Below are 14,828 nucleotides of genomic sequence, written 5' to 3'. Positions count from 1 at the left end.
CTTGAGTTAGTCTTAGAATATGGGTTAGAACTAGGATTACAGTTAGTATATTGTTTTGTGTAAGAGTTAGGTTCTGAGCTATGATTAGGTTTAGAGCAAGGGTTAGGTTCAGGGTTATGTATAGACATAGCATTAGGGTAGTTGTATGGCTAGGGTAAGGGTTAGGGAATTGGTTATAATTAAGTTCAGGGTTAGGGTTATTGTAATAAATATGGTTAAATGTAGGTTTAGGGTTTGGGACGGGGTTAGATTTAAGTTTAGGTTTAGGTCTATGGTTATGTTTAGGTTTATGGTAAGGGTTACGGTTTGATCTATGTTTAGGGCTATAGCGAGTATTCATTTAGGGTTAGGTCTAGGGTTAGTTTTATGCTTAGGGTTAGGATTATCATTAGGGTTAAGGCTAGGGTTACAATTAAGGTTAGGTTTAGGGTTAGGGTAATGGGTAGGTTTAGAGCTAGGGTTAGGGCTAGTGTTAAGGTTATGATTAAGAATAGGTTTAGGGTTAGATTCAGGGATAGTTCTAGGTTTATGTTTATAGTAAGGGTTAGGGTTTGAGCTACAGTTAGGATTAAGGCAAGGGTTAGGCTTGATTTCGGGCTAGGGTTAGGCTTAGGATTATTCTTAAGGCTAGGTTAAGGCCTAGGATTAGCTCTAGGTTTTGTCTTAGGTTTAGGCCTAAGCTTATAGCTGTGAGTAATGCAAAAACTAGGGTTATGATTAGGGGTAGTTTTAGGGTAAGGATTATGCCAAGGTCTAGTGTTATGTTTAAATTTTCAGTTAGGGTCAGGTTTAGAAGTAGGTTTAGTGTTCAAAGCAGAGTCAGTGTTTGGGTTAGAGTTCAAGTTAGGGTTACAGCCAGAATTAGGAGTAGGTTTAGGTCTAAGGGTAGTGTTAGTGTTTGTGTTAGGATAATGGTTACTGTTATGCCTAGGACTAGGTTTTTGTTTAGGTCTAGGACTAGAGTTAAGGGTAGATTTTGGATTAGTTTTAGTTCGAGGGCTAGTGTTAGCTTTAAATCTACTCTTAGAGTCAGGTTTAGAACTAGGGTTTGTGTTAGGGTCAGGATAAGGGTCAGGGTTAGTGTTCGGTTTTGGGATAGGATTAGAGCTAGAATGAGGGATAGTGTCAGGACTATTAATAAGGTTAGGATTTTGGTCACCCTAAGGATTAGCCATAGGTCTAGGTTTACCATTAGAGTTATGGTTATTCATAGGGTAAGGGATAGCTTTAGAGCTAAGGTTAGGGCTAGATTTAGGGTTAGGGTTAAATCTAGGTTTAGGGTTTGGATTAGGGCTACTTTTTGTGTTAGGGTTATGGCTAATGTTAGGGCAATGACTAATGTAAGAACTAGTGTTATACTTAGGGTTAGTTTTAGGGTTAGGGTTAGGGGTAGGTCTAGTGTCAGGGTTACGTTTAAGCTTAGGATGATATTTAGAGCTAGGGTGAGTGTTAGGATATGAGTCTGGGTCAGGGTTAGATTTAAGTTTAGGTTTAGGACTCGAATTAAGGCTATGATTAGGTCTAGGAGTAGTGTTGGTGTTTAGTTTAAGTTAAGGTTTTTGGTTAGGGCTATTGCTCCATTTGTTTTACAAGGGTTAGTGTTATGGCTAGTTTTACGATTAGCATTAGGTTTAGGGCTATTTTTAGAATTAGGCTTAGACTTGGGGTTAGGGATAGATTTTGAGTTAAGGTTAGATCTAGGTTTAGGGTTAGGACTAAGGATAGGGCAAGGGTTAGGTCTAGGATTAGTGTTATGGTAATGGATAGGATTAGAACTAGGGATTGGCATAGTGTTAGATTTAGAGTTAGTCTTAGGGCTAGGGTTAGGGTTAGATTAAGTATAACTTAGCAGGATTGCCAGTGTTAGCGTTTGCTCGAGGATGAGAGTCACTTTCAGACCTAGGGTTTGTGTTAGCTTCAGAATAATTGTCAGGGTTACTGTAAGGGTTTGAGATAGGATTATTGCTAGAATGAGGGCTAGGGTCATGACTATTAATAGGGTTAGGATTTTTGTTAGTCTAAGGATTAGGGATAGGTCTAGGTTTACCATTAGGGTTAGGGTTTCACTTAGGGTAAGGGAAAAAGGTTAGGGCTAGAGTTATGGTAGGGTTAGTTTTAAAGTTAGATTTAGGGTTCAGATTAGGGCTAGTTTTGTCTTAGGGTTTGGACTAGGGTTAGGGCTAGAACTAGAGTTACAATTAGGGTTAGTTTTAGGGTTTGGGTGAGGATTAAGGATAGTTTTAGTATTAGGGTAAAGTTTAAGGTTAGGGTGATATTTAGAGCTAAGGTGAGTTTTAGGATATGAGTCAGGGTCAGGTTAGGTTTAGGACTCAAATAAGGACTAGAGTTACTGTTAAGTTTTGGTTTTAAGTTTAGGATGGTGTGTCAAGCTAGGGTGAGTTTAGCATGAGTCAGTGTCAGGTATATTTTTAAGATTAGGATTAGGACTCAAAATAAGACTATGGTTAAGTCTATGTGTAGTGTTAGGTTTTGGAGTAAGTTAGGTTTAGGGTTAGGGCTAATGCTTGGTATTGTTTTATTGCTAGTGGTAGGGTTAGGCCTAGTTTTATGATTAGTGTTAGGATTAGGTTTAGTGTTAGTGTGAGGCTTAGGCTTAGGCTTAGGGCTGGGACTAAGGACTGGGCATGGGTTAGGGGTAGGGTTAGGGTTATGGTAAGGGCTAGGATTAGAACTAGTGATAGGGCGACTGTGAGAATTATTGTTAGTCTTGGGCTAAGGTTAGGTTTAGGGTTAGGAATAGGGCTAAATTAGGGCTAGGATTAGGTCTATGGTTAGTGTTCAGCTTAAGCATAGAAATAGGGTTAGATTTAGAATTTAATTTAGGGTAAGGGATGGTGTTATACCTAGTTTTAGAGGTAGGATGATGTTAAGAATAAGGGTTAGAATTAAGTTTAGGATTAAGGTTAGGTTTAGGGCTAGGATGAGAGCTAGGATTTATTTTAGTGTTAGGGCTAGGATTAGGAGTATGGCTAATTTCATATTCAATCTAGAATTATGTTTAAAGATCGTTTTATGGTTAGGGTTATTGGTACGTCTAGTGTAAGGTTTAGGTTTAGGGTTAGGGTCAGGATTAGGGCTAGGGGTATTATTAAGGTGAAGTTATAGGTTAGGGTTTGGAATAGGTTAAGGCTTAAATTTAGGGATTGAGTTAGCATTAGGGTAAGGGCTTGGGTAATGATTGGCTTAGAATTAGGGTTCATGTTAGGTTTAGGGAAATGTATAGGGATAAGTTTAGAGAATGGGTTAGGTTAAGCCTAGGTTTAGCAGTAGGGTTAGGGTTATTGTTATGGTAATGTATAGGGCTAGGGCTAGGGTTATGGTTATGATTAGGACTAGGGCAAGGGATAGGGTTAGGATTAGGGTTAAAGCTTGGGTTAGGGCTCGGGTAAGGGCTAGAATTTGGGTTAAGTTATTGTTAGGGTTAGGATTACGGCTTATTTAAGTACAAGGGTTATGATTAGGGCTAATTTTAGGGTTAAGGTTAGAGCTTGGTTTAGTGTTAGGGTTAGTGTTAGGATTTGGGTGATGTTTAGATCTAGGTTTAGTTTTAGTGTCAGAGTCAGTGTCTGGGTTAGTTTTAGGATTCGGCTTAAAACTCAAATTAGGGCTAGGTTTAGGGGTAGGTGTATGGTTAGGGTTTGGTTTAGTTTAAGGGTTACAGATAGAGCTTATGGTTCAGTTTCATTTGGGTTTGGTTTTAGGGCTAGGGTTAGGATTATGCCTAGTTTTAGGATTAGTGTTAGGGTTAGGGCTAGTGTTAGGGTTAGGCTTAGGCTTCAGATTAGGGTTAGATTTAGAGATAGATTATGATCTAAGATTAGTGATTGGGATATGGATAGGGCAAGGGTTAGGACTAAGTTTAGGGCTAGGGTTAGGTTTATGGTAAGATATATGTTTAGAACTAGTGATAGGGCTAGTGTGAGAATCAGATTTTTTCTTAGGTTTAGGGATAGGGTGAAATTAGGGCTAAATTTAGGGCTAGGATTTGGATTGTGGTTAGAGCTAGGATTAAGCTTAGGGTTAGGTTTAATCTAGGTTTAGGTCTAGGTTAAGGGCTAGGGTTTTTGTTTGGGTTAGGGATAGGATTAGGGCTAGGGCTAATGTCAGTAGTGGGGTTACGATTGAGGAGAGGACAGTTTTAGGATTAGGTTTATGGCTAGGTCTAGTGTAAGGGTTAGGTTTAGGATTTAGTGTCAGGTTTATTTCTAGGGGAATTATTAGGGTCAATGTCAGATTAGAGTTTGGTTGAGGTTAGGATTTAGGTTTGTGGCTCAAATAAGCATTAGGGTCAAGGTTAGGGTAATGATAGGTTTGTTGTTTAGTGTTCAGGTTAGGTTTATGGTAATTGATAGGATTAGGTTTAGCGATAGGGTTAGGGTTAGGCCTAGGTTTAGCTTTAGGCCTAGGGTTAGCATTAGTTAAGGGTAAACTTTAGGATAATGGATAGGGTTAGAGCGAAGTTTAGCTCTAGGGTTATAGTCAGGAATTGGTCTTGAGAAAGGGTTGGGGTTACGGTTAGAACTAGGGTTAGTGTTAGGGTTGTGTTTAGCATAAGGGTGAGGTTTTGAGCTAGGGTTAGGGCTAGAGCGAGAGTTAGGTTTAGAGTTAGGTCTAGGAATAAGATTAGAGTATGGTTAGGGGTACGGTTGTATTAGGGCTAGCATCATTATTAGGGTAGGAGTAGGGTTGGAGTAATGGATGTGGGTAGATATATTCATAGGGTTATGGTTAGTGTTAGATTGAGGTTTAAGTTTAAGTTTAGGGCTATGGTTATATTTAGGTTTGAGGTAAGGGTTAGAGTTTGAGCTAGAGTGTGAGGTTTAGGATTAGGTTTAGAGCTACAATGAGGGCTACGGTTTGGACTAGTAATAGGTTTATTGTTTGATTTAGGCTAAGGATTGCGTTTAGGATAGGGTTTGGCTTAAGATAAGGGATAGATTTAGAGCTAGGCTTAGAGCTAGCATTAGAGTTAGGTTTAGGGCTAGGCCAAGGGTTAGGGTTAAATCTAGTTTTAGGGCTCAGATTAGGTCTATTTATGTTTTGGGGTTAGGGCTAGAGTTAGGACTATGGCTAATGTAAGAATTAGTGTTATTATTAGGGTTTGTTTTAGGGTTAGGTTTGGGCTAGAAATGGTGTTAGCATTTGCTTTATGGTTAGGGTGATATATAGAGCTAGGGTTAGTGTTGGATATGAGTCAGAGTAAGCGTTAGTTTTAGTCCTAGGACTTGAATTCGAACTAGGATTATGTCTAGTTGTAAGGTTAGGTTTGGTTTAGGTTAGGTTTAGGGTTAGGGTAATGGCTCGGTTTTGTTTGAGGGCTAAGGCTAGTGTTAGGTTTATTTTTATGATTAGCGATAGTGTTCAGCTAGTGGTAGGGTGAGGTTTAGGCTGAAGATTAGGGTTATATTTAGAGTTATGGAAAGTTATGTTTAGGGTAAAGGTCAGGTTTAGATCTAGGTGTATTATTATGGTCAGAGTCTGGTTTAGGGTTTGGTTTAGGATAAGGTTTAGGGTTAGGGCTCAAATTAGCATTAGGGTTAGGGTTAAAGTAATGGACAGAGTTAGGTTTAGGGTTCAGGAAAGGTTTAAAGTTATAGATAGGGTTAGTGTTAGTGATAGGATTAGGGCTAGGTCTAGGGTTAGCATTTGGGTTAGGTTTATGTTTAGAGTTATAGATAGGGTTAGTACTAGTGTTAGGGATTGTGTTAACATTAGGACTTTGGCTGGGTTTAGAGATAGGCCTAGGGTTAGTGTTAGTGTTAGTTTTAGCAGAAGTGTTAGGGTTTGAGCTAGGGTTAGAGCTAGGGTGAGGGTTAGGGTTAGAGTCAGGGCTATGGCTAGGGTTAGGGTTAGGGTTATGGCTTGGGTTAGCATTAGGATTAGGGTTATGTTTAAGGTAATTGATAGAGTTTGTGCTAGGATTTATGCTATGGTTACAGTTAGGATTAGGGCTAAGTTTATGGTTAGGTTGAGCTTTGGGGCTATTTTTATTTTTAGGGTAAGTATTACAGTTTTAGTAGGGTTAGGGTCAGGGCCAGTGTTAGGGTTAAGGTTAGCACTAGGAATAGGGTTAGGATTATGCTTAGGTCTAGGTTTAGTGCTAGGATTAGGGCTAGGTTGTGTGTGAGATTTAGGGCTAGTGTTAGGTGTATGGGTAATGTAAGAGCTAGGATTATGGTTATTGGTAGATTTTGGGTTTTTCTAGTGTTAGGGTGAGTTTTTTGGTTAGGATAAAATTTAGAGCTAGGGTTTGTGTAAGGGTAAGTGTCTAGGGTTAAGTCTAGGGTTATGGTTAGGGATAGATTTAGTGTGGGGTTTATGGTTCAGTCTAGTGTAAGGGTTAGAATTAGGATAAGGGTCAAGTTTAGAGCTAGATGTATTATTAAGGTCAGAATATGGCTTACATTTTAGTTTAAGTTAAGGATTAGGTTTAGGGCTTTAATAAGCATTAGGGTTAGAGTTAGGGTTAGGGTAATGAATAGGCTTGGGATTAGGGTACAGGTTAGTTTTAGGGTAATGGATAGGTTTGGGGATTGTGACAGGGTTAGAGTTAAGCCTAGGTTAGCATTGGGGTTAGGATTATTTTTAGGGTAATGGATAGTATTAGAGCTATGGTTAGGGCTAGGGTTATGGTTAGGATTAGGGCTAGGGTTAGGTAGGGTAATGTATAGAATTAGAACTATGGTTAGGGCAATGATTAAGTTTAGGATTAGAGCTAGGGTTTGGTTAGGGTTTGCGATAGGGCTAGGGTTATGTTTGGGGTAAAGGTTAGGCTTTGAGCTAGGTTAGGTCTAAGGGGAGGGTTAGTGTTATGGTTAGTGTTATGGTTAACCATGTTATGGTTATGGTTATGGTTACACTTAGGTCTAGGTTTAGCCCTAGAATTAGCACTAGGTTTTGTGTTAATTTAGGCCTAGTCTTAGGGCAATTGGTATTTAATAGCTAGGGTTATGATTAGGGCTAGTTTTAGTGTTAGGCTTATGGCTAGTGTAGTGTTAGGATTAGGTTTTGAGTTAGGGTGAACTTTGGAGCTAGGTTTATGTTAGGGTCAGGATCAGTGTTCAGGTTAGAGTGAGTGTTGGGGTTAGTGCAAGAAGTATGACTAAGGTTAAGAAATAGGGTTAGTGTTTGGGTTATGTTAAGGGTGATTGTAAGGGCTAGGGAAAGGTTGTTGTTCAGGTCTAGGGCCAGAGTTATTGCTAGATTTAGGATTAGGTTTAGGTCTAGGACTAGTGTTAGGTTTAGGTTTAGATATAGGGTTACCTGTAGGGCTAATATTAGGGTTTGGATTCAGGTTAGGGTCAGGTTTAGACCTACTGTTAGTGTTAGGGCTAGTATAAGTTTTAGAGTTATGGTTAGGGTTTGGGTTATGGTTAAAGCTACAATGATGGCTAGGGTTAGGACTAGTAATAGGGTTAGTGTTTGGGTTAGGCTCTGAATAAGGGTTATGACTAGTGTTAGCATTAGGTTTAGGGTTTGCCTTAAGGTAACAAATAGGATAAGAGCTAGGGTTAGGGTAAGGGTTAGGGATTGGCTTATGGCTAGGGTTAGTGTTAGGGTTAAAGCTAGGGTTAGCACTTGGATTAGGGCCAGGTTTGGGGTTAGGTTAGGGCTAGTGTTAGGGCTACATCTAATGTACGAACTAGGGTTATGATTAGGGCCAGTTTTTGGGTTAGTGTTTTGGCTAGGTCAAGTGTTAGGGTTAGGGTTAGTGTTAGCATTATGTTCAGAGCTAGAATTAGGGTTAGGGTAAGGGTCAGTGTTCAGGTTAGAGTTAGCTTTATGGTTAAAGCCAGAATTATCACTAGGGTTAGGTCTTGGAGTAGGGTTAGTGTTTGGGTTAGGTTAAGGTTTATTATTAGGGCTAGGGCTAGGTTTTTGTTTAGGTCTAGGGCTAGAGATATGGCTAGATTTAGGATTAAGTTTAAGTCTAGGTCTAGTGTTAGGGTTAGGTTTAGAAATAGGTTCATTTCTATTGCTAGTGATAGGGTTCAGTATAGGGTTAGGGTCTGGTTTAGACCTACGATTACCATTAGGGTCAGAATAAGTGTCAGGTTTGAGTTATGGTTAGAGCTAGAATGTGGGCTAGGGTTAGTACCAGTAATAGGATTAGGGTTAGCATTAGGATTAGGGTTGGCTTAGGGTAAGGGATAGGGTTAGACCTAGGGTTAGGACTACATTTAGGGTAGGATTAGGGCTAGTGTTAGGATTAGGTTTAGGGTTAAAACTAGGGTTAGTTTCAGGGTTAGTTAGGCCTAAGTTTTGGTTAGAGATAGGGCTAGTTTAGAGGTACGGCCAATGTTTGCAGTAGAGTTACGGTTTGTGCTTGTTATGAGATTGGGGTTAGAGCTAGTTCTAGTGTTAGTGTTAGATTTAACGTTAGGGTGATGTTTAGAGCTAGGGATAGTATTAGGGTCAACATTAAGGTCAGGGGTAGTTTTAGGGTTAGGGTTTGGACTCAAATTAGGGCTAGGGTTAGGGCTAGGTGTAGGGTTAGGTTTTCTTTAGGTTACACTTTAAAGTTAAATCTATGGCTCAGTTTAGTTGTAGGACTAGGGTTATTGTTAGGGCTAGTTTTAATATTAGCATTAGGTTTAGGACTAGTGTTAGGGTTAGGTTTAGTCTTAGGTTTAGAGCTAGAATTAGAGTTAGGATTATATCTAGGGTTTGGTCTAGGGCTAAGGATATGGCTAGCAAGAGTTCTAGGTTTATAGCTAGGATTAGGGTTATGGTAAAAATAAAGTTAGAACTAGAGCTAGGGCTAGGGCAAGAGTGAGAGTTAGCCTTAGGGCTAAAGTGAGTGTTTGGTTAGGAATAGGGCTTAATTAGGACTAGGAATAGGGCAAGGTTTATGTTTATGTTGAGGCCTAGGTTTAGTTTTGTGGTTAGTGTTAGGTTTAGTGTAAATGATGAGGTTAGAGCTAGGTTTAGGGATAGGATAAAGGTTAGAACTGGGGATAGGGCTAGGGTATAGTTAGAGTTATGATTAAGACTAGGTTAAGGGCTAGGATGAGGGCTAGGGTTTGTGTTTTGGTTAGGGCTAGAATTAGTGTTAGGGCAAATGTCAGTTCTAGGGTTATGGTTAGGATTAGATTTAGGGTTAGGTTTATTGTTATGTTTAGGGTAAGGGTTAGATTTAGGGTAAGGGTCAAATTTATATCTAGGGGTATTATTAGGGTCAGGGTCATGTTTAGGGTTTTTTTTTAGGTTAGGTGTTAGGGATAGGGCTCAAATTAGCACTAAGTTTTGGGTTAGGTTAATGATATTGTTAGGTTTAGTGTTCAGGTTAGTTTTAGCCTAATGGATAGGGTCACAGTTAGGCATAGGGTTAGAAATAGGCCTAGGGTTAGTATTAGAATTAGGGATAGGTTTAGGGTAATTGATAGGGTTAGAGTTAAGTTTAGGGCTAGGTTTATGGCTAGTTCTATTATTAGGGTTAGGTTGAGGGGTAGGTTCAGTGTTAGAGATAGGTATATTATTACGGGAAGGGGCAGAGTTAGGATTTGGCTTAAGTTAAGTTTAGGTTTAGGGCTCAAATTGGCATTAGGGTTACGGTTAGTGTAATAATAGGGTTAGGTACAGGGTCCAGGTTACGTTTTGGTTAATGAATAAGGTTAGGGTTAATGATAAGTTTAGGGTTAAGCCTAGGGTTACCATTAGGGTTATGGTTATTATTAGTGTAATGGATAGGGTTAGAGCTAGTTATAAGGCTAGGGTTATGGTTAGGATTCTGGCTATGGTTAGGGTAAAGTTTAGGGCTAGGTTTTGGGTAAGATTTAGGTTTAAAACTAGGGTTAAGTCTCAAATAAGGGCTAGGTTTTTGGTTTCATTAGGGTTAAGGTTAGGGCTATGGCTAATGTATGAACTAGTGTTACAATTTGTGCCAGTTTTAGGGTTAGGGTTACGGTGATGTTTAGAGCAAGGTTTATATTTAGGGTCAGTGTCATGGTCAGGGTTAGTTTTAGTGTTAGTTTTAGGACTCGAATTATAACTAAATTTAGTGCTAGGCATAGGGTTAGGTTTTGGTTTAGGTAAAGGATTACGGTTAGGGCTATGGCTGAGTTTTGTTTTAGGGCTTGGGCTAGGGCTAGGGTTAAGGCTAGACTTTGGATGAGGTCAGCATTAGGGCTAGTGTTTGAGTGAATTTTGGGCTTAGGTTTAGGGTTAGATTTAGAGTTAGGGTTGATCTAGTGTTAGGGCTCGTGCTAGGGTTAGGGCTAGTGTTAGGGTTATGGTAAGGAATATGGTTAGAATTAGGGATAGGTCTAGGGTGAGAATTAGAGTTATTCTTAGGAGTAGGCTTAGGGTGAGTGTTAGAGTTATGGCTAAAGTAGGGCTAGGATAAGGACTAGGGTTAGTGTTAGGGTTAAGCCTAGGGTTTGGGCTTGATTTAGGGTTAGCAATGGGGTTAGGGTTAAGTTTAGGGGAATTGGTGGGGTTATAGCCAGGTTTAGAGCTAGGGTGAGTGTTAGAATTAGGATTAGGCCTAGGGTTATGATTAAGTTTAGGATTAAGGCTAGGATAAAGGCTAGGATGAGGGGTAGGTTTTCTGATAGAGTTAGGGCTAGGACTTGGGCTAGGGATAATATCAGGTCTAGGGTTATGGTTAAGCATATTTTTAGGGTGAGTTTATGGATGGGTCTAGTGTAAGGGTTAGCTTAAGTTAAAGGTCATCTTTAGAGCTATGATTATTATTAGTGTCATATTCAGGGTTAGGGTCAGCGTTTGGTTTATGTTAAGGTTAAGTGGTTAGGGCTCGAATTAGTGTTAGGGTTAGGTTTACAGTTAAGGTAATGGGAGGGTTTACTTTAGGTTTTAGTTAAGTTTTAGGGTAATGGATGGGTTAGGTTTAGCGATCGGGTTAGGCTTAGCTTTAGGGTTAGGGTTATGTTTATTGTAATGGATAGTTTTATAGCTAGGGTGAGGGCTAGGTTATGGTTTGGATTAAGTCTAGGATTAGGTTAGGTTGAGGGATAGGGCTAGGGTTTGATTTGGGGTAATTGTTAGTTATAAGGTAAGTGTTAGTTTAGGGTTAAGCTATATTTAGGATTAGCTTTGGGTCTATGTGTAGTGTTAGGCTCAGGTATATGTTAGGATAAGGGTTAGTGTTTGAGCTAGATTTAGGGCTATTGCAAGGGTTAGGTTTAGGTTAAGTTCTAAGTTCAAGATTATGGATAGAGTTAGGTTTAGTGTTAGGGATAAAGTTTTTATTAGAGTTAGGGTTAGGTTAATGGATATGGTTAGAGCTAAAGTTTGGGCTAGGATTAAGGTTAGAATTAGGGCTAGGGTTAGGATTAAGATTTAGGATAAGGCTAGGGCTATGTTTAGTGTAAGAATTAGGCTTTGAGCTAGGGTTAGGTCTAAGAAGAGGGTTAGGATTAGATTTAGGGTTTGGGTTAGGGCTAGGCATAGGTTTATGCTTAGACCTAATTTTAGGCCTAGGATTAGCTCTAGGCTTTGTGTCAGGTTTAGGGCTAGGGGTTAGGACTATGGGTAATGTAAAACTAGGTTTATGTTTAGGGCTAGTTTGAGGTTTACGGTTAAGGCTAGATCTAGTGTTAGGTCTAGGTTTTGGGTTAGTGTGAGGTTTTAAAGCTAGTTTAAGAGTAGGATCAGGGTCAGTGTTCAGGATAGGGTTAGGTTTAGGGTTAGAGCCAAAATTAGGACTAGGATTAGGTCTAGGGATAGGGTAAGTGTTTGGTTTAGGTTAAGGGTTATTGTTAGGGCTAGTTCTAGGATTTTGTAAAGGTTTAGGGCTAGATTTATAGCTATATTTAGGATTAGCTTTGGGTCTATGTGTAGTGTTAGGCTTAGGTATAAGTACAGGGTTACCGGTAGGTCTAGGCTTAGGTTTTGGTTTAGATTTATGGTCATATTTAGACCTTGGGTTACTTTTAGGGTCAGATGAGGGTCAGGGTTAGGTAACAGGTAGAATGAGGGCCAGGGTTAAGACTAGTAATATGGTTAGAATTGAAGTTAGGCTAAGGATTAGGATTAGGATTAGGGTTAGCATTTGGGTAGGGTTTGGCTTAGGGTATGGGATAGGTTTAAATCTTGGGTTAGAGCTAGGGTTAAGGTTACGTTTAGGGCTAATGTTGAGATTAGGGTTAAAGCTAGATTTAGGGCTTGGATCCAGGGTAGGATTTATGTTAGGGTTAATGCTGGGGTTAGGACAATGTCTTATGTACAAACTAGAGTTACGATTAAAGCTAGTTTTAGTGTTATGGTTAAGGCTTGCTTTAGTGTTACAGTTAATTTAAGTTAGGGCTATGATTCGAGCTAGGATTAGTGTTAGGGCCAGTGTCAGGGTCAGAGTTATATTTAGAGTTAGAGTTAGGGTTAGGTGTAAGGTTTGGGTTTGGTTTAGGTTAAGGGTTAGGGTAAGAGATATGACTTTTTTTTATGGATAGGGCCAGGGCTAGGGCAAGTTTTAGGATTAGCATTATGGTTAGGGGTATTTTTAGGGTTAGGTTTGGCTTATGATTACAGTAAAATTTAGAGTTAGGTTTAGATTTAGAGTTAGGTTTGGTTTAGATCTAGAGTTAGGACTCGGGCTAAGGATAGAACTAAGGCTAGGGCTAGGGCAAGAGTTATAGATAGGGTTAGTGTTAGGACATGATTAAATTATGGCTAGGATTAACACTAGGCTTAGTATTAGTATTAGGCCTAGTGTTAGGGTGGGGGTTAGATATGGGTTTAGGGTTATGGTTAGGTTAATGGTAAAGGATGTTGTTATAGGTAGGTTTATTGCTATGGTGAGGTTTAGAATTAGGGTTAGGTCTCGGGTTATGGTTTGGTTTAGGATTAAGGCTAGGTTTAGGGCTAGGATTGTGATTAGGGCTAATTTCAGGTCTAGGGTAATGGTTAAAGATAGATTAAGGTTAGGTTAATGGCTATACCTTTTGTAAGCATTAGGTTTAGGGTTAGGGTCAAGTTTAGAGATAAGGGTATTATTAGAGTCATGGTCATGATTAGTGTTTTGGATAGGTTAAGGATTAAAGTTAGGGCTCAAATTAGCATTAAGGTTAAAATCAGAGTAATGATAGGGTTAGGTTTAGGTTAGGTTTCAGGGTACATTTAGGGTAATGGATAGGGTGAAGATTAGGGATAGGGTTAGGTTTAGGCCTAGAGTTAGCATTAGGGTAAGGGTTATGGTTAGAGTAATGGATAGGGTTACAGGTAGGGTTACCGCTAGGGTTATGGTTGCAATTACTGACAGGCTTAGAGTTAGGTTTAGGGTTAAAGATAGGGTTAGGGCTCGGAATAGGGCTAGGATTTGGGTTAAGTTAGGGCTAGGGTTAGGGTTACGGCTAATGTAAGTACTAGGATTATGATTAGGGCTAATTTTAGTGATAGGGGTTTAGGACTAGGTCTAGTGTTAGGTTTAGGTTTAGGGTTAGAATGATGTTTAGACCTAGGGTTAGTGTTAAGTCTAGAGTCAGGGTGAGGGTTAGTTTTAGGGTTCGGCTTAAGAATCGAACTATTGCTAGTGTTAGGGCTACATGTAGGATTAGGGCTTGGTTTATGTTAAGGATTAGGGTTAAATCTATGGCTCAGTTTTGTTTTAGAGCTAGGGATAGGATTAGGGCTAATTTTAGGATTAGCCTTAGGGTCAGGGCTAGGGTTAGGTTTAGATTTAGGCTTATTTTTAGGCTTATATTTAGAATTAGGGTTAGATCTAGGGTTATGGCCAGGGATATGAATAGGGCTAGGGTTAGACCTACGGTTAGGGCTAGGATTAGGCTTCCAGTAAACTATAGGGTTAGAACTAGAGTTAGAGATAGGGTGAGAGTTAAAGTTAGTCTTTTGGCTAGAGTTAGGTTTAGGGTTGGGGGTGCTAAATTAGGGCTAAGATTAAGGCTAGGGTTAGTATTAGTGTTAGGCCTAGGGTTAGTGTTCGGGTTATAATTAAGGCTATGTTCAGTGGTAGAATAAGGACTAGGGTTAGTGCTAGGGTTATGGCTAGGATTATGGCTAGCGCTAAAGTCAGGTCTAAGGTTATGGTTAGGGATAGTTTTAGGGTTAGGATTAAGTCTAAATTTAGTGTAAGTTTTAGGTATAGGGTAATAGTCAGATGTACAGCTAGGGGAATTATTAATGTCAGGGTCAGTGTTGGGCTTTGGTTTAGGTTTGAGTTTAGGTTTAGGGTTCGAATTAGCATTAGGGTTAGCATTCGGGTAATGATAATGTTAGGTTTAGGGTTGAGGTTAGGTTTAGGGTAATTAACAGTTTGGGGGATAGTGATAGGTTTATGGTTAGGCCTAGGGTTAGCATTAGTGTAAGGTTAATGTTTAGGGTAATGGATACAGTTAGAGTTAAGGTTAGGACTAGGATTACGTTTAGGATTGGGTCTTGAGTTAGTGTTAGTGTGAGGAATGGAACTAGGGTTAGGTTTAGGGTTATGTTTAGTATAAGGGTTAGATTCTGAGCTATGGTTAGGGCTAGGCAGGGTGTTTGTTACAAGGTTAGGACCAGGGATACGATTACCCTAGGTTTTGGGTTATACTTAGGTTTAGATTTAGACCTAGGATTAGTGGTAGGGTCAGTATAAGGGTCAGGGTAAGGGTTAGAATTTGGGATAGGGTTAGAGTTAGAATGAGAGCTAGGGTTAGGTGTATTAATAGATTTAGGATTTTGATTACCCTAAGGATTAGGGATAGGTCTAGGTTTACCCTTAGAATTAGGTTTTTTTTTTTTTTTTTTTTTGGCAAGTGATTGGTTTAGAGCTAGGTTTAGGGCTATGGTTAGGGTTTGAGTTAGGGTTAAATCTATGTTTAGGGCTCGGATTAGGGCTAGTTTTTGTGTTA

The sequence above is a fragment of the Marmota marmota genome, unplaced genomic scaffold, assembly GCF_001458135.2.
Source record: "Marmota marmota marmota unplaced genomic scaffold, marMar, whole genome shotgun sequence".
In the NCBI taxonomy this organism is placed as follows: Eukaryota; Metazoa; Chordata; class Mammalia; order Rodentia; family Sciuridae; genus Marmota; species Marmota marmota.
Note: the sequence above shows the minus strand (reverse complement) of the source record.